At 50.3% G+C, this 18,177-nt stretch overlaps 1 long non-coding RNA gene across 3 annotated transcripts in view; it reads right to left on the bottom strand.

Annotated features, from left to right (window-relative positions):
• Positions 1-18,177, bottom strand: part of LOC118554761 (uncharacterized) — a 51,759-nt gene that overhangs the window by 13,421 nt on the left and 20,161 nt on the right. Inside the window, exons 3-4 of one of the 3 annotated variants that reach the window (XR_013446088.1) lie at positions 15,961-16,056; positions 12,182-14,121 (exon numbers count right to left, since the gene is read on the bottom strand). This is a non-coding gene — a long non-coding RNA (uncharacterized LOC118554761). Of the gene's footprint in view, positions 1-12,181; positions 15,354-15,960; positions 16,057-18,177 lie in introns of those variants that run through there. The other 2 variants (XR_013446087.1, XR_013446089.1) reach the window with 2 other exon arrangements.

The following is an 18,177-nucleotide window of genomic DNA, read 5'->3' on the forward strand; positions in this document are numbered from 1 at the left end:
TATAAATATTCATTGGCTTGAGTTGTTCTCAAATAGTTTCTCAGTAGTCATATATGCATTTTGTTGTCTAAATTGGACTGAAATTTTTTTAAAAGATTTTGTTTATTTATTTGACAGAGAGAGAGAGAGCACGCGCACAAGCAGGCAGAGGGAGAGGGAGGCAGAGAGAGAGAGGGAGAAGCAGGCTCCCTGCCGAGCTGGGAGCCCAATGTGGGACTCGATCCCAGGACCTTGAGATCAGGACCTGAGCCGAAGGCAGACGCCCAACCGACTGAGCCACTCAGGTGCCCCAGAGCTGTTTTTGTTACCTGGAGTTTCCCACAGCTCCTTGCAGTCCCCTCAGTGTCCCAGGCCCTCTCTGGCCCAACCCAATCCTCTGCCTGCGTCTCTTCCCTTCTCCTGACCCAACTTGGTTCACTCCTACTGATCCTTCAGAACTCAGCTCCTGGGACACCTCTTCCTGGGAGCCTTTCCTGCTTCCCCAGGAGGAATTAGACTCCTCCTCTGTCCTCTCAGAACCTTACACACCTCCCCGCACATACCACAGGACACTTTGGGCACCTGTTTTGTGGTCTCCCACCTAGGCTTCCCCCTAAATTCTGAGCTCCTTGAGGGCTCTGTTGGAGGGGAAAGTGCAGGGAATCCCAAGGGGGAGTCCAGGGGAAATAGCAAAAGCAGAGTGCATGCCGCGCCATCGTGCTCTCGGCTCGATGACTGCAAAGCAATGGACTATTCATCACCAAGCTGGAAATGACAAGCAAAACCTCCAAGTGCCACTTCCTGGAAGGAGCTCCCACCTCCCAGCAGAGTGCAGTTCTTGAACCATTGTAGTCCTGTTGCTCTGGAATTAAGACCAAAAGCCTTAGTGTGGCTTTTAGGGCCTGCATGATCTGGCCCCTGTCCACTCCCCGGTCTTAAGCTGCTCTGCTGAGCGCCCTGCTTCCTTCAGGCACCCTGGCCCTCCGTCTTATCCTAGAAGGCACGACACTCTTTCCCTTATGGCCTCTTCATGACACTGTTTCTGCTGCAGGAACTCCACAACCAGTTCCTTCCCTGAAGAACCCCACCTATTCTGAGGAAGTCAGCTCAAATGGCACCTCTTGCAGGAAGCCCTTTTGGATACGCCACGCAAGGTCAAGTGCTTTCTCAAAGCCCTATGTGTTTCTCCTTCCTAGCACCTGCTGCAGATGCTTTTAAATGACTGTGTCACTTAACAGCTAAGTCCCCTGCTGGACTGTAAGCTCTGTGGGGGTAGGGGCGTGTCCGTCTTGTTCAGTACCAGCCCCCCAGCATCTAGCCCAGAGCCTGGCACAGAAGGAAAGATGGGGGGAAGGAAGGAAGAAAGAGAGAAAGAGCAAGAGGGAAGGAGGGAGGGAAGGAAGAAGGAAAGTTCCCGAGAAACATAGCATTCTTAGTAACAGAAAGATGATGGAACATGAAACACGATTAATTAAGTCAGGCACATAAATAGAGGCCCATATGTCAAGGTTCTATTTGTTCTGTGACAGTGCAAAATCTGCACATTTTTCATTAAGACAGAAACAACAAACAAACACAAAACCACATGCACCATCTCCTGGTGAGACCTTCTGCTTTCCCCCACCAGAGTGAGCCCCTCTCTGAAATCAGTCTAGACGGGAGGAGCAGGTGGTCCCCCAACTACAGACCGACTTGGTCTGGGTCCAGGAAGTTGAGACCCAGAAGCCAAGCTGAAGGCCTGCAACCAAAGGCAAGATCAGATGTAGACTGATTATCTCCTCCGTGCCAAGTACTGGACTTGGTGGTTGACTTGTTTAATCCTCAAAGTCTGTGAGGTAGGAACTGTCATCCTCATTTTACAGATGAGAAAACTGAGCTCCCAATGGGTTGAGGAATTTGATTAATATCACATAGTTCTGGGGGTGCCTGGCTGGCTCCGTCGGTGGAGCATGCGACTCTTGATCTTGGGGCTGTGAGTTCGAGCCCCACATTGGGCATGGAGCCTACTCAAAAATAATAATAAATAATGTAAAAAAAAAAAAAAAGTCACACAGTTCTGTGCCCAGATCTACCTGACCCCAACAACCATGCTTTTTTTTCCCTGTAGCTTCTCCGACCAAGAGGGAGAGGCACGGGCAGCTGCTGTGGGCACAGTAACTAATGGGTTTAGAAGCCTAGGCTTCCATGGGCAACACCTGCTGGTTTTGTCTGCCCCGTAGCCCTCCCCCTTTGTGGCAGCACAGCCCTCTTTCCAGCAGGAAACTCATTCTTCGAGGGGACGGTGAGCTGGCCCTGCCCTTTCTTCACCTAGCTCCCAAAGGGAGACAGACCCGATCCCGCATTCAGATCTACAGGCTCTGGAATGGGCACGTGGTCAGGCAGGGCCAATCAGAGGTCTTCCCTGGATTTGGGAGCTGGATCTACCGGGAAGGACAGTCTTTTTCACGGAGGTGCTAAGTAAGTAGGAAACAGAATTGGGGCTGCCCTGGGACATCTTTCTTGCCACATGAAGGTCAGCTGAGGACTCAAACCAACAGAGGGAGGGAAGCAGAAAAGAGACATGAGACAGAGAGTGCCCTCAAGACCTCTTTGGAGCTCTGGATCCAGCCGCACCTGCACTGCCCTTGGACTTGCCACATACACTCTTTCTGTCCTGAGCAGGTGCAAGCTGAAGCAAAGTTAGGCACACCAGGAGGGAGAAGATAAGAGCGTGGACCAGGAGGGCAGCGAGGCCCGGAACTATCCAAGCAGGACAGAAGAGTCTTCCAACCCAATTTGGCGCCATCCTTGTCACCCACCCACCAGCCTGCCATGTGACTTTGTACCCATGGTGTACTCCTCTGATCTCAGGCCTGCCATCTGCAGAGGGATGTACTAATTTGCAAAACCACACTAGAGACTGCTTGTTCCTGGGAAACTTCAGAGAAATGGGAAATTTTCCAGTGAAATCAATACAAAGAGATCTTTCGAGGTCTGGAGAGGGAGGAGAGACTATGACTTTACTGAGTAGTGTGTGTGTGTGTGTGTGTGTGTGTGTGTGTGTGTGTGTGTGTCAGGCCTCACGTGCTTCAGTGCAGACGACTAAACCAAAGGTAGGGATTCTATGCTTGATACTCAACGCATGTCACTCACTCAAATAGGAAATATTTTTAGAATGAATGAAACATTCATCCCAGTTAATCCCCACAAGAGTCCAATGAGAAGAAAGTTCAAGACAAGGAAACTTCTCAGAGAGGCTCAGCAACTGCCCCAGAGCCCCAGCGCTGGGAAGTAGCCGGGACAGAATTCAAGGCGCATCTTATTTGCATTCTGGCCATTGCCCTAGACTGACAGAAACCATCCCGTTTGTAGGATAGGACCCCTTGGGGGTCTCCAGGAACCCCGGAAAGAAGGTTGCACTAAATGACTTTTGCAAATAAGATTGAACAAATTAGATGAGGAAGGGTGTGTGATTGCTAACATGAAGGAGAGAGCCACACTGTGGGGAGTCAGGGGTGGGGGAGGGGGAAGGGTGTCATTCCAGAGGGAGAAGGAAACCCTCAGGCTTGTGCCCTGGGGTTTGTCCCAAGAGGACTGAGCTTGGGACAACTTCCTACTTGCAAAGATCCCTAGAGGGGAAGGAAGGGAAAGGGACTGGGAAGCCCAGGTACTTTACCCTTGAGTCTTGTCTCAAACATTTATCTGAAACTTTTGAAACATTTTCTTATGGGGAAAAAAATACTAACTTCAAAGCTTCCTTGTCCTCTGTGTTGGGGGAGGAAGAGTGTTTTGTGTTGCTTTTTAAGATTTTGTTTATTTAGGGGCACCTGGGTGGCTCAGTCATTAAGCATCTGCCTTCGGCTCGGGTCATGATCTCAGGGTCCTGGGATCGAGCCCCACATCTGGCTCCCTGCTCAGCAGGAAGCCTGCTTCTCCCTCTCCCACTTCCCCTGCTTGTGTTCCCTCTCTCACTGTGTCTCTCTCTGTCAAATAAATAAGTAAAATCTTAAAAAAAAAAAAAGAAAAAAGGATTTTGTTTATTTATTTGAGAGAGAGAGAGCACACATGAGAGGGGGAAGGGTCAGAGGGAGAAGCAGACTCCCTGCCGAGCGGGGAGCCTGAGGCGGGATTTGATCCCAGGACTCCAGGATCATGATCTGAGCCAAAGGCCGTTGCTTAACCAACTGAGCCACCCAGGTGCCCTGGGAGGAAGAGTTTTAAAATAGCCTTTGGGGCACAGGCCCCTCTTGGTTTGGGAGACCCTTGGCTGACCACGGTTAGACCAAATCTTTTGGAAAGGACCAGGATGGCCATAAAAGGCTGCCTCGAATGTACACAGATGGGAATTTTGCTCACTGGTGGTATCTTTAGGGACCAGATCCCCAACCCTGCTTGGTGTATAGACATGAACTGTACTGCTTTGAAAATTGTCTGTTTGTGGGGAGAAGAGTGCACAGTGTACATGTGCGTGTGAGTGTGTGAGCATGTGGGTGTGGTGTGCACGTGGTGCGAGCAGCGTACATGTATCCGTGTTTTCTGTCCAGGAGTGTCCCCAGGGGATCAGATCTCTATTTGCAGGCAGGATGCTGAGGCCTATCTTCATTTCCTGTTGGCGATGAAGCCTTTAGGACTGGGTGGGGAGTGCTGAGCACCCCTAGACGATTGTGCCGAGCCCCCTGGTGTCATTCCAGAAGGAGAAGGAAACCCTCAGGCTTTGGTCATGCATGGTTGCAGATAACCTGGCTTCTTCTAGCTTGTCGTGGGAGGAGTAGAGTTTTGTCTCTTGAAGCAGCCAGGCAGCCCCTCAACCAGTCACCCTAGAAAAGGGTGTAGAGAACGTAGATCCAGATCAGAGAGGCCAGAGGTTCTAGCTCTCTATCTGGGGAGAAGGAAAGAAGGCAGATGCCCAGGAGGGAGAAGAAGACTACCAGTGGGGCTGGGGCTGGGACTCGGGCGTGGCTTCCCCCGGTACGGTTATTGTCCGTGTCTGGGTTTCGGTTGGTTTGTCCAAACTTGCAGTTGCCTCCCCCTCTCGCCATGCCTCCAAGAACGCTGGGTTGACCACTGCAGCCTAGTTGTTGTCGGGGACATGGAAGGGCAACCAGTGCCCAGGCTTGGCACAGACCCCCGAGGGAGCTGATAGTCTCCCTCACACTGCCTCCTTCTTGAGGACTGTGGGACAGCACAGCACCATTTCCCAGGGACGCTAGCAGCCAAGTGAGAGAGGTCCATGCGGAGGAGAAAGTGATGCTAGGGAGCTAGGTGGTGGTGTAGTCACAGCCTCAGGCATTGATGGCCGGGGGCCAGGTAGAAATAACTCCCCTTTCTCCCTACAGGGCAGGCAAACATACCTTGAAAGCTGGAGCCTATATCCCATCACATAAAGCTACAGATAAGCCACTCATAAGCTATTTAGTATATTGATCAGTATTCCTTCAGTTGCAAGGGACCTGATTCACATTACCCTTAGACAAAAAAGAAACATATTGGCTCACCTAACCAAGAAATTCAAGGGATTTGGGTGTGGCGAGATCTAATGGTGCCATGGGACCCTCTGTGTTTCTCCCTCTCATGTCCACTTGCCTCTGCTTGACTTCATTCCCCAACAGGATCTTACTCTACTCAGTAGTAGGAAGATGACTCCCAGTGGCTCCAGGCTTACATGGCCGGAGAAGTTGTAATTCCGGAGAGGACTCTGTTTCAGAGTCCATGATAAAACTTTCAAAAAGTTTAAACTCATGGTGTTTAATAGAGGGAGAGAGAGTGTGTCCTCCAAAGACAACGAGCGCACCTAGGGCATAGAGCTTTGTTTCTAAAATGCACTCTGCACAAAATGGAATTAGAACTCCATAAAGAAATGGCAGATCCCAAGGCTAAGCCTGGGAAAGTACAAGATGAACCTAAAATATCTTATTAAACCAAAAGGCAAGGAGGCACTTAAGAATGATGGGGACTTGTCAAAAGCCCACAGACGCTGGCTGGAAGGAGCTCTTACAATCCAAATCTGCAGAAAATTTGAGCACCAGAATAAACAATGAGAGTAAGAGATTATAACCCATTGGATAAAATAAGAAGCAATGAATCCATCTGGATATAAATAAATAAGTACACCACTTGAGTGCTTAGGGAGAAATGGGATATTTACATTGTTACAAAATACTTACTAGTTACAAAGAAGGAAAGTGTAATTCACAGTGGAGAAGCCTGGCTGACACCACCTTAATCAAGTGACGAAGTGAACATCACCAGTAATGGGACAAATCAAAATCGCACCACCTGGTAGGATGCCGCAGGAGAAGAACAGCTGTCCTTGAGCAACATTCCCACCGGAGATGCATCATCTAGTCCGACCATAAAGAAACATCAGGCAAACCCTAATTGAAAAACATTCTACAAAACAATTGGCTAGTACTCTCATAGGGATCAAGATCATGATAGTCGAGGGAAGGAAGACTAAAGAACTGCTCCAGACTGAAGGAGGCTGAAGAGGACTAAAGAGGCAAGGATGTGTGATTCAGTTACATGGCCAGACTACACAGTGGAAGGCAGAGGTGTTAGCATGGGACTAATTTGCTGAGCACGGAGGGATACTAGCCAGGAAGACTCACCCCCCTCTCTTTCACACCCTGAACACTAATGGCAGGATACATATAACTCTCACCTAACTTGGCGGGGGCGGAGAGAGGCATGTAGAGGATGCAGTGGTGTTGTAGATAAGCCAGGGTCACAGGCATTTTTAACACCTGAACGTATCATTTGTTTTCTTTTATTCTTTTTTTTTTTTTTAAGATTTTATTTATTTATTTGAGAGACAGAATGAGAGAGCCACAGAGAAAGCATGAGCGGAGAGGAGGGGTAGAGGGAGAAGCAGAAGCAGATTCCCCACTAAACAGGGAACCCGACCTGGGGATTGATCCCAGGACCCTGGGATCATGACCTGAGCCAAAGGCAGATGATTAACTGACTGAGCCACCCACGCATCCCGCTTGTTTTCTTTTGATAGCAGACTTACCTTCCCAATTACACAGGAAATTGCCTTCACATGAATTGTCACGTCAAGGCCATGTACTTCATTTTTGCAGGACGTATGAGTTGAGGACAGTGGGATTAAGTGACAGGAAGGAGCTCGTTTGATTAAGGCAACCAACAGAAGGATAAATGTGGGCCATAAAGTCTCAAGCGCTCGTTCTCCAGGATGAAAAATGGCAATCACTGAGTGGGGTAAATGAAGGTGAGTGGACAGACCACACTGCGTGGCCCTTTAAATGCTAAGACTGGACCATCTCAGTGTCTGACTTAGCTGGGAGTACATCCCAGCTGGCCTCTTGTTGCTTCCTCTCATCACCCTTTTAATCCTGAATAGCTCACCCTGACCGATCTGACCTAATCCCCAGCTTCCCCTGATGATGTCACTCCCCTCCAGATGGAAGGGATGACGTCACTCCCCTCCACCTAGGCTTCTCCTCCCAGCAGTGCTGCTGAGGCATGTCCAACCTGACTCAGGCTCCAGGGTTCCACTCCCAGTGCAGATCCCAAGGAGACGTCCAATATCTAATCATGGAAACCCCAAAGCTGGGGAGGACTCTATGATGCAGGTGCCAGGAGGCCATCTTTTTCTAAATCTGAGATTTGTGATTTTGAACACGAGTCACGAAGCCTTTGGGAATCTGATAAAAGCTATGGACCCTTTGCCCAGGTAAAAGCACATTCACATAAGAATAAAAGGGGTTCCCTGCATCTCATGAAGCCCATCCACAGAAAGTAGATTTGCATCTGCTTTCGGTAGAAAAGCATCCTATTTTTAGAACCTTTGTTATATTCCTTGAAACATTCCAATGATCTGATGTTTTTCAACCTTAGGATGAATGGGGGTGTTTTCCCCCTTAATTACAGAGGAGTTTGTGTTGGGAGAAGACAGATCTAGTGGTAAATAAAGCCTAGGACTTGTCTGGGAGAATGAAGATGAAAAGAATAGCTCAAGTCTCGTGCTTTGCCAGAAGGAGAAGGAACACGGCGTCCTCACGCTCAAGGCCTGTTCTAAACTTAGCCGGCTCCCGTGGTTCCAAAGTTGGCAAAATGAGCTCCCACCATCCTAATAAACACGCCGTGGTGCAGTGACTCACTGAGACAGCAGCCGTGTGCGAGATGGGGCTGCTTCTGGTCAGTGACACAAGGGATGGTGGTGGCCTGGGACTCCTGAACCAGCAGGATGTCCAGTGTAGGGGTGAGGATGGCCTGGGCACCAGCTGCCCTAAAGAGCCAGAAAGGCTTGCCAGTGACAGAGCCCAACTTCCCATGATACAGAGGAGAAAATGAAGGCCTGGGGGGCTGGGGAGCAAGGGAGGACCTGGTGGGATCACCCAGCAAGGAAGGGAGCCATCATCTTGGGGAGTTCATCTGATGGCATTTCATACCCATCAAGGCATGGAACAAGGCAGACTAGGAGGATGGCATTCCCAGATGCCAAGGGATTTCCCTGTGACCATAGTCATCTGGACATTAATAGAAGGTGGCTTCCAGAAGGAGAGACAAGTAGTGCTCCTCTGCTCTGCCCGGCCTGCTGTGGTCAAGCTGACCTGGTCAGGCCATGTTGGAGGTCTGGAGTCAGCTCAAGGTGCTGCACTCCTGGAGAGGGTGGGCAGTTTGGAGGAGGTAGATGGACTTGGGGTTCACCACTGGATGGGAACGCGAGACAGATGAGCACAGTCGCTATCTCCAAAGCCTCGGTGAGCGGCCCACGTGTCGGGCCCCCTCTGCAGAGGTGCAACAACACAGCACAGGCTCAGCGCGGTGGGAAGGGGCCTCCTGGGGCCGGGGGGCTGCTGCGGGGTCCTTGCAGAGGTCAGAAGAGGGCTCACCCGAGCAGCAAGGGGAAAGTGCATCTGGGAAGGGGAGTGGGCGAAGGGGTCATTTAGTAGCAGGTCTGAGAGGCCATGGGAGGCTGGGACAGAGGGCCTAGGCCAGGGAGGCGAGGGACTGGCTGGGGGACAGGGAGGCGAGGGACTGGCTGGGGGCCTGGGGCTAGAATGGTGCAGGGTATTGACCCTGCATGAGACAGGGAGGTGCAAGCTTGCTCTGGATGGGGAGTAGCCTCCTGGCACCTAAGGAGGTCAGAGGGCCCAATGAGGTGGGCTCTGCTGGGCATCATAGCAGAGGCATGAGTCACATTCCATGATGTCCTTGGGAGAGAACGAAGGCTAGTGGAAGGAGCTGGTAGAAGTCAGTCCAATATGAGGAAGGGCTTCTGCCAGCCCCAGCCCCAGCTACTGAGCAGTGAAACAGAAGGCAGAGAGCTCCTTGGCACTGGAATGCTTCAAGCAGGTCAGCTTGGTGGGGAGAGGAGCTAGCAGATTCAAGCATCGACGTCCCTTCCAACCTTAACAATCTCCAGCTTGGATTCCTCCAGAAGCCTTGTTGAGGAAGAAGAGCAGAAACTCATTTCTTCTTTTTTTTTTTTTTAATTTTTTTTTTTTTAAGATTTTATTTATTTGAGAGAGAGAGAATGAGAGACAGAGAGCATGAGAGAGAGGAGGGTCAGAGGGAGAAGCAGGCTCCCTGCCGAGCAGGGAGCCTGATGCGGGACTCGATCCCGCGACTCCAGGATCATGACCTGAGCCGAAGGCAGTCGCTTAACCAACTGAGCCACCCAGGCGCCCGAAACTCATTTCTTCTTTAAGTAGGAAAGGGAAAGCCGAGACTGAACGCTGCACCCAAGGTCACACAGAGAGGCAGCAGAACTGGGAATGAAACCCTGATCTGCTCCTTCCCAAGCCCCAGACTTTCCCATCTGGTTTCCCAACTGGTGTCCCAGCCTGCGCTATTTTGGGCTGGCTCCCCTGCCAGGACAAGAGGGCGCCCATGGGACCAGCACAGCACAGACGGTGGCTCCTAAGAGAAGCTGGTAAATGAGCACCCAAGGGCCTGTCCTCTCTGCACGGGTCAGAATGGGGGATAAAAACGTGCTCCACACTGACCCAGTCCTGACTCTGTCCCTGTGCCATCAGGAGGGAATATAACTGTGCAGGGCAGTACTCTGACTCTGGCTCTCTTGGCAAAGAAAATCACATTGGCTTCCTTAGGTGGGGGCAAGGGGTGGGGGTGGGGGGAAGTTCAAGAATCACAGGTGAACCGTGTCCTCCAGGCCACCAGGGGGACCCAGTTGGCTTGGCTTGGATCTTTGTTTCCCAAGTAAATTCTTCAGAGTTCTTCAAAAAGCAACCTGTTTTTTGTAATAGCTCTGTAGAGATATAACTTATGTACCATACAATCCACACATTTAAAGTGTACAATTCGGGGGCGCCTGGGTGGCTCAGTCAGTTAGGTGACTGCCTTCGGCTTGGGTCATGATCCTGGAGTCCCGGGATCGAGTCCCACATCGGGCTCCCTGCTCAGCGGGGAGTCTGCTTCTCCCTCTGACCCTACCCCCTCTTGCGCTCTCTCTCTCTCTCACTCTCTCTCTCTCTCAAATAAATAAATAAAATCTTTAAAAAAAATAAATAAATAAAGTGTACAATTCGGGGCACCTGGGTGGCTCAGTCAGTTAGGTGACTGCCTTCGGCTTGGGTCATGGTCCTGGGGTCCTGGAATCGAGCCCCGAGTCAGGCTTGCCGGGGAGTCTGCTTCTCTCTCGCCCTCTGCCCCTCCCCCCTGCTCATGCTCTCTCTCTCTCTCTCTCGCTCTCTTTCTCAAATAAATAAAATCTTTTTTTTTTTTTTAAAGATTTTATTTATTTATTTGAGAGAGAGAGAATGAGAGAGAGAGCACATGAGAGGGGGGAGGGTCAGAGGGAGGAGCAGACTCCCTGCAGAGCAGGGAGCCCGATGTGGGACTCGATCCCGGGACTCCAGGATCATGACCCGAGCCGAAGGCAGTCGCTTAACCAACTGAGCCACCCAGGCGCCCTCAAATAAATAAAATCTTAAAAAAAATAAAGTGTACAATTCAATGGTTTTCAGTATATTCAGAGTTGTGTAGCCATCACCACAATTGATTCTAGAACATTTTCATCATTTCTAGAAGAAATTCTGCCCTTCAGCTATCGCCCTCGAATTCCTCACTTCCCTCAGCCCTAGGCAACCACTGATCTACTTTCCGTCCCTATAGATTGGCCTATTCTGGGCATTTCATAAACACGGAATCATACAATTTGTGCTATTTTTGTGTCTGGCTTCTTCAGAGCATACTGTTTGCAAAGTTCAGCCATGTGGTAGCATGTGTCAGTGCTTCATTCCTTTTTCTGGCTGAAAAATATTCCATTGTGTGGATGTGCCACATTTTGATTATGTATTCATTAGTTGATGGACATTTGAGTTATTTCCACATTTGACTGAGGAAAGATTTTGTATTCAAATAAACCTGGGGAATGATGCCAGCTTTGTCTCCCTCTTGGAGATCCACAATGTCCCTTAGCAAGTTAAAGGCTCTGAGAAGTCCTGCAATAAAGGCAATCATTTACCTTTACTTGACCTACTGCTTCCCAGTCATCCCCCACTTCTCCACACAGAGAAATCCCAGGGATTTTTTTTTTAAAGATTTTATTTATTTATTTGACAGGGACAGAGACAGCGAGAGCAGGAACACAAGCAGGGGGAGTGGGAGAGGGAGAAGCAGGCTTCCCACTGAGCAGGGAGCCCGATGTGGGACTCGATCCCAGTACTCCTGGATCATGACCTGAGCCGAAGGCAGCCGCTTAACGACTAAGCCACCCAGGTGCCCAGTCCCAGGGATTTTTGCGTCAGGTGTACACTTGGGGAAACAGTGACTGACTGAAGAGAAGCTGTCAACGGGGGCGGGGGGCGGGGGAGAGGAATGTCTCAACTAAAAGGAAGTTGGCTATGAAAAGTGTTTTAGCCCCTTCCTGCAGCTGCCGCTGGAGGCACTGAAAATGCCATGATTTGAGAAATCCAGCAGATTGGGAGACCTTCCAAGGCTATGGCCAGTCCGTTCATTTGCTTCTTTGGTCATTAAATATATACAGTCTGAGTACTTATGGGGCTAGAGCAGAGGCTTGCAAGTATTTATGACCATGGGAAGGAATTCATTTTACTTTATGACCCAGTTTTACACACACGCATACAACTGAAAGTGTGTGAAGCAATACTTAGCCTTACTGTATGCAGCGCCTTCTGTAAGTGACTATTCTATTCTACTTTATTCAAAAAATATAGGCTAGTCCTGACCCACTAAAATGATTTCCTAACTCATTAATGCATCATAATCTGCAGTTTATTTTTATTTTTTATTTTATTTTTTTAAAGATTTTATTTATTTATTTGACAGAGAAAGAGACAGCGGGAGAGGGAACACAAGCAGGGGGAGTGGGAGAGGGAGAAGCAGGTTTCCCGCTGAGCTGGGAGCCCGATGCGGGGCTCGATCCCAGGACCCTGGGATCATGACCGAGCCGAAGGCAGACGCCCAACGACTGAGCCACCCAGGCGCCCCATAATCTGCAGTTTAAAAGCCACTAAGGTGACAGAGCCGGAAGAAATATTTACAAAACATATCTGACAGAGAGCTACATATATAAAGCACATACAGAGATCTGTTAGGAGGGCCTGGGTGGCTCAGTCAGTTAAGCGTCTGACTCTTGATTTCAGCTTAGGTCATGCTCTCAGCGTGGTGAGATGGAGCCCCGCATCAGGCTCTGTGCTCAGTGTGGAGTCTGCCTGAGATTCTCTCTCTCTCTCTCTCTCTCTCCCTCTGCCCCTCCCCTTGCTCGTGCTCACTCTCTCGCTGTCAAATAAGTAAATAAATAAATAAAATATTTAAAAAAATAAGATCTGTTAAGACTCAAAGAAAGGAAACCAAAAAAAGGAAGAGGAAAAGAAAAACATGCAAGAGCAAGAGCCCAATAAAAAACAGGCAAGGGGCGCCTGGCTGGCTCAGTCGGTAGAATATGCAACGTGATCGTGGGGTTGTAGGTTCGAGCCCCATGTTGGGTGTAGAGATTACTTAAAAATAAAATCTTTTTAAGAAATGGGCAAGAGATTTTAACAGGCGCACCCCAAAGAAGACGTAAGAACAGCCAGAACACACACGAGAAGTCCGTGAGCGTGAGTGGTCATCAGGAGATGATGTGCCACTGCACGCCCTTTAGAACGGCTAATGTGAGACAGAACTGACCATATCCAATGTCAGAGAGGAGGCGGGGGACTGGAGCATTCATATGCTGTTGGTGGGAATGTAAAATACTCTGGCCAGTTCAGAGAGCGGTATGAAAGGGCCCTATAAAATTAAACACACCCTCACCATGCACCCCAGCCATCTCACTCCTAGGTATTTACCAAGAGAAATTAAAACAGGTCTCTACAAAGACTAGTACGGTGATGTTCACAGCATCATTATTCATATTAGCCAAAAATGATAGAGCAAATGTGCCCTGACAGATGAACAGATAAACCAGTTGTAGTGTATTCATACAAAGGGATCCTGCTCAACCCTAAAAAGAATGACATGTTAACACATGCAGTAGTATATACAGATCCCACATCAGGCTGAATGTAGGAAGTCAAACACAGATTGATTACAAATGGCATCATTTCGTTTATGTAAAATTCTGGAGAAGACAAAGCGATAATGACATGATGCAAATCCATGGCTGCCTGGGGCTGGGAGAGGGGCTGCAAAGGGACCCGAGGGGACCTTCAGGGTAACAGCAACGTGCATATAACTGTACTCAATCACCCACATTCATCAAGCTCTACACCTAGAATGAGTGACTTTTATTACATATAAATTACACTTCAATAAAACCATTTGTCAAATCTTGAAGACAGGGGCGCCTGGGTGGTTCAGGCTGTTAAGCGTCCGACTCTTGATTTCGGCTCAGGTCAGGGTCTCAGGGTTGTGAAACTGAGCCCCTCCTACGGCTCCGTTCTGGGCATGGAGCCTGCCTAGGAGTCTCTCTCTCTCTTTGCCCCGCCCCCCTCTCCCTCTCTATAAATAAATAAATAAATAAATAAATAAATAAAACAAATCATTGAAGACAAATTATATAGGTGAGAGTTGGAAGGGGAGGGAGATGGAGGGGCAGAGAAGGCTCAGTCGTGGGTCTACAAGGCTAAGGGGTGTGCACTGTTCCCGAGAGCCATGGGGAGCCACGCAGAGCTTCGAGCAGATGGTGTCATGATCCGATTTGTGTTTAAAGCAGTCTCTCGGGCCACTCTGTGGAGAAAGGGTCTGGTGAGAGGAAATGAGGGCCGGAACTGAGAAGTGTGGGGCCGCTGCAGCTGAGAACCATTTAGGCGGTAGGAGAGGCTCTGGAGGAGGAGTAGGAGGGCGTGGGAGAGGGGCTGGGCAGCCGTGGGGGACAGCTGAATGCATCGGATACTTCTGCCCAGCAACCAGGCGAAGGGCGGTGCCTGCAGAAGGCGATTGGGTTAGGGGAGAAAGAGGATGAGATGACGGGCTGTGGCATCTAGCATCTGAGGGGCTGCGGCCCCCCTGAGGAAGTGGTGGGAGGTCAGGGCTCTTAGGGATCCAGGGGCTCGGAAGAGTGGCGTTTGCTGAATGCAGTCTTGGGAGTCTGGTGAAGCCCTGGGAGGGAAGGAGAGGCTGGGGGCGGGTGGGAAGGATGGAGAGTTGAAGCACGTCTGGGAGAACCCCCGTGTTGAAGAGTGAGTGGGAAGGGCTGGAGATCAGAGGAAGACAGAGGGTGTGTTGGATAGTGGTCAGATAGGTCAGCTGCTACAGAGCAGAACAGTCACGGTCACGGTCATGGTCGTGGGGGATGCAGGCCGAGATCAGGGACAGGAGAGCAGGGGCAGGAACTCCCCTGCAAGAGCGAAAGGGTAAATGAGATGACAGCAGGGCGTGTAGACGCTCTTTGGAAAAGTGTGTCCGAGAGAAGGGAGGACGAGGAAGTGGGAGATGGAGCGGGAGGTGGCCGCAGGAAGGGTGAGGAGTCCTGGCTCTGGTCTCTCGGTGCGGGCTTCCCTCCCAAACCCTCTTGCTGCTTGGAGTAGAAACAGCCTCTTTTTGGCAACCGTCTTGCCCTTACTCGTGCTTGGATTAACAGCAAATTCTAGTTTCCTTGCCGACTCATTTCCCACCCTTCAGGGAGCCTGGCAGGCGCCTGGGCTCCTTCGCTGCCCCTCCTCCCAGGCAACAGTGAGCTGCAGGAGGTGCCCCGCTGGCTCATGGCCAGAGAGCCCAGGAAGTGGGGTGAGACCTGGAAGGCAACGCAGTCGATGCCCCTCTTGGCGGAGGAGTAAAACTGGACCCGGAGAAGGGCCTCTGGTTTGCCCAAGGCTGCAGAGCTGTCCGCACCCCCCTGCACAGACCCCCAGTGGCAGACATGGGGAGTTTGGGTGGGGAGGTGGTGCCCAGACAGTCTTGAGGACCAAGGGGACACCTCCGCACCCAGCAGGAACTCTGGGCCCTCCAGCTGGAAGAACCTGGAGGAAAGGGGGAGATAAGAAAATGACTCTCCAATGACCGGCTGGCCAGTTACCCTTGATTGCTTGTGTGGGGAGGGGCAGCGCCCAGCCCTGGGCCTCTGCCAGGCTCCCTAAAGGGTGGGAAATGAATTGGCCTGGAAATTAGAATCTACTGTTATCTCAGACATGAGTAAGGGCAAAACGGTTGCCAAAAAGAGGCTGTTTCTACTCCAAGAAGCAAGAAGGTTTGGGAGGGAAGCCCGCACTGAGAGACCAGAGCCAGGACTCCTCACCTATTTTGCTACCATCTGGCTCTGTGACCTTGAGCAATCTGCTTCACCTCTCAGGGCTTGGAAATTCCACCCATCACCTCGGGCAGACACATGTTAATTCATTCATTCATTCATTCATATTCATTCATTCATTCATTCATTCACCCAACAAGCATTTCTCCACATCTGCTGCCTTGGACAGAGATGTGCTGTGGGAAGAGCTAAGCTTTGGAGTGAGAGACATGAATTCAAATCTCCATCTGCCACTTGCTAGCCAGGTGACTTTGAGCAAGTCATTTAATCTCTGTGTGTTTCAGTTTCCTCATCTGCAAAATGGGGGTAACAATACCTACCTCAAGGAATCTTGCTATTTTCCCATCTCATGACCAGCCAAGTACCATCTTCACATGTATCTCTTCAAATTCAAAACGAGGGAGTTAATACATGCACTGGACATAAAAGAAAAAAAAAAAAGGAGTAACTACCTCACAAGGCAGATATAAGGATTAGGTTACTCGAGACAAATAAGAATCTTTAATAGGGGCGCCTGGGTGGCTCAGATGGTTCAGCATCTGCCTTCGGCTCAGGTCATGATCTCAGGGTCCTGGGATCGAGCCCCACGTCGGGCTCCTGGCTCAGGGGAGAGTCTGCTCCTTCCTCTCCCTCTGCCCCTCCCCCTGCTTGTGTTCTCTCTGTCTCTCAAATAAATTAATTAAATTAACGAATCTTTAGTAAATGCTGAACACAGCAGCCATGAGTTGACAACAAATAGCAGCCTCATGGTGATGATGATGATGATGATGATGATCTGTAAAGCCTAAGCCAAAGCCTGAAGCATGAAATGTGCTCAAGAAATTGTAGTTACTGGGGTGCCTGGGTGGCTCAGTCAGTTAAGCATCCAAATCTTGGTTTTGGCTCAGGTTGTAATATCATGATTGTAGGATTGGGTTACACACTCAGCATGGAGTCTGCTTGAGATTCTCTCTCTCTCACCCTCTGCCCTTTCTGCTCGTGCTTTCTCTCTCTGAAATAAATAAATCTTGAAGAAAAAAAAAGAAATTGTAGTTACTGTTCTTGTAGTTACTGTGTGTCATTGTGTTTTTGTGTTACTGTTATTGCATTATTGTGTTATTGACATGAACAATCATAGCACAACAATATCATTGTATGTAAAGTGCGCAATGGGCTTGCTGAGGTAGCAGCTACTCAAGAAGTGGTTGCTATTCATGCATTTATCTCAGTGATGACATCATGATGTGCCCAGTGCCCGCCACCTAGTAGGTGCTCAATGCATGTGAGTTTCCTCCCCATTGGCAGAGACCTCAGAGCATCCTGGCCCTGGTGAAGGGTCCATGGTCATCTAGGAAGGACTTAGGCACCCCCAGATACCCAAAGCAGGGTGTGTGCGGTCTCCACCCCGGGGCAGCTCAGGACCCAGATCTCTCACAGCTGCTGTCGGAAGAGACAGATCTTTCCAGCAAACCTTAAGTCTGGTTCCAGACCAGCCACTGTCCCCTCACCCCCAGTCCCTGTTTCTCAGCCCAGGAACAAGCTAGACTCTGCTCTCCCTGCTCAACATTTATATTCCCAGCTATTTATAACCCAGGCTTAGAGCGGCCATGGTGGGGCTGAATGGGCAGTGAGGAGTCTGGCCTCCCATCAAGTGGGCAGCCCCAGAGGCCCTGGCCCCCATCAGAACATTTCATTTCAAACCCTCTCTTTAGCTTTCTTTCTCCCCCCACTGGCTCTGGTCCAGCATCTGTGTAGCTTGGATGACATGGCTCGATGAGAGGACATTTCATGTATCCCAGTAACTGACTCTGTTTAAGAGTCACCTGGGCCATGGGGTCCTGGTCTGTTTGTGGTCTCAAGGGGCTATGCTTCTCTTTCAAAACCTCCCCAGCACTACGGAGGAAGGTGGCCCTGACTGCTTGCTGTGAGGTGGAGGAGGAGGTGAGAAGCGAAGTCCAGTAGCTGGCGGGGCGGTGGGGGGGGGGGGGGTTGTTGAGAGGTGGGAGGGGTGAGGGAGAGGAGGAGGACACTGTGCTGTCTGCAGCACAAAGGAGGTGGCCACAGGACCAGAAGCCACCGCATTGTAGTGAAGGGCCAGGAGTCCCAGATCTGCTACTTCCTAGCTATGTGTCCTTGGACAAGTTACTTAACCTCTCTGAGTCTCCGTTCCTTACCCTGTAAAATACAGAGAATGCCCCCCCAGAGTGCCCATCAGGGCTGAGGAAGGGTTTGAGGAGCTCCTGCAGCACAGTGCCTGGCATGCAATCACCATGTCTCTCTTCCTTTTACCTCTCTCCTAATGCTGAACCCCGGCTCGCCCCCAGCCTGGAAAAATCGGAATCCACTGCTCTTCATGCTTTTCCCAGGGTTTGCCCTTGAGAAGGGGGATCAACCTGAGGAAGAGAGCCGTGGCTTCGGGTCCAGCTGACCGGGGGCTCCCCCCCTACATTGCCTGACTCGGAGCTGGTCTGTTAGTCAAGGGCAGCATCGCTTCCAGCCTGAGCCTGAGCGACCACAGAAACTCAGGCCTGTGGGGACGAGGGGTGGACAGGGCAGCA

Source organism: Halichoerus grypus, chromosome 2 (assembly GCF_964656455.1).
Source record: "Halichoerus grypus chromosome 2, mHalGry1.hap1.1, whole genome shotgun sequence".
In the NCBI taxonomy this organism is placed as follows: Eukaryota; Metazoa; Chordata; class Mammalia; order Carnivora; family Phocidae; genus Halichoerus; species Halichoerus grypus.